Genomic DNA, 1,273 nt, shown 5'->3' with positions numbered 1-1,273 from the left:
CCAGTAATAATAATAATAATAATAATAATAATAATAATAATAATAATAATCTTTATTTGCAAGAGTAATGTTACGTCGGGTGGCTTGCGAGGCGAAGACAGAAAGGCGAGAGTTCGTACACTGGTGTGCCTTTCAGCCAACCACCTGGGGTATGGAATAATAAAATAGAAACGACAACAACAACAGAGAACGAAGAAAAAGAAAATGAAATCAAACACTAAACATCATGGCGTAGATTCAATCTAGGTGCTTTGATAGCGAGAATGCACGGCGCAGGGCAGCGGACTCGTCACGGTTTTTGGGGAGTGGAGATCGAATCGACAGGGGGGCCGCAAGAAAGTCTCTGAGGGCGGCGGGGAATACGGAGTGCGAGTGGCGCACTGTTGGGGCATGCAGGAGTTCTGGCTGCCCTGCTCGCTTCCCGATCCTTATGCATGAGTAGAAAAGGAGCTCACTCCGAGGCACTGTCCGACGGTGGCAGAGGCTCTGCCACTTGGGGGCCTTAAGGCGAGCTTCATATGGCGGCACAGGAACTTGCCGGCCCAACATCCGAAAATTAAGGGTTCGAGTAGCCCGGCGCTGCACGCCCTCCAGCCTGTCAATGAGGTGAGCCTGGAAGGGGCACCGCACAGAGCAGCAGTATTCCAGACGAGGCAGGACTAGGGCAGTATAGAGTCCGCGGAAAGTTTCATGTCCCCAGTTCCTTGAGACACGTGTGACAAAGCCAAGAGTCCGCCGGGCCCTGGACACAGTGTCTGTAATCTGAGCCGTGACGTCCAGAGTAGAACTGAACACAACCCCAAGGATTGGGAGGGACTGAACACTTGGAATGGGAGAACCTGACAGGTAGTATGCAGGAGGAAAGTGGAGCGGCTATGGAGACTCGCATCGCAGAACTTTTGTGAAAGCTAATTGAGAGGTAGTTTGTTCTTGCCCAGCAATCAATCTGGTTTAGGAGACTCTGGACAACCGGCGTGGAGGAGGATATGTCTGCTGGGGCCAGAATGGTGGTGTCGTCTGCATATTGCACCAGCAGACACTCTTGCGATGAAGGCATGTAGTTCACATACAAGAGGAATAATGTGGGCCCCAGTACTGAGCCTTGGGGTACCCCTGAGGGGGCAGTCAACTCATCGGAGGCCTTCCCATGGAACACTACACGGTGAGAGCGACCGATAAGAAAGCGGCTCAACCATAGCAGCAGGGGACCACGAATACCGGTTTGTGCAACTTTCTGGAGAATAGAGCGGTCGAAGAAATCAAGGGCGCTGCA

The 1,273-nt window shown here is 51.9% G+C and overlaps 1 pseudogene; it reads right to left on the bottom strand.

The window, feature by feature from the left end:
• Nucleotides 1-237: 237 nt before the first annotated feature.
• Nucleotides 238-1,057, bottom strand: LOC121833634 (annotated as a pseudogene).
• Between the last annotated feature and the right edge of the window lie 216 nt (nt 1,058-1,273).

This window comes from Ixodes scapularis, unplaced genomic scaffold, assembly GCF_016920785.2.
Source record: "Ixodes scapularis isolate PalLabHiFi unplaced genomic scaffold, ASM1692078v2 PGA_scaffold8__174_contigs__length_109621045, whole genome shotgun sequence".
NCBI classification, from domain to species: domain Eukaryota; kingdom Metazoa; phylum Arthropoda; class Arachnida; order Ixodida; family Ixodidae; genus Ixodes; species Ixodes scapularis.
This window is presented reverse-complemented; position numbering and strand designations above follow the sequence as displayed.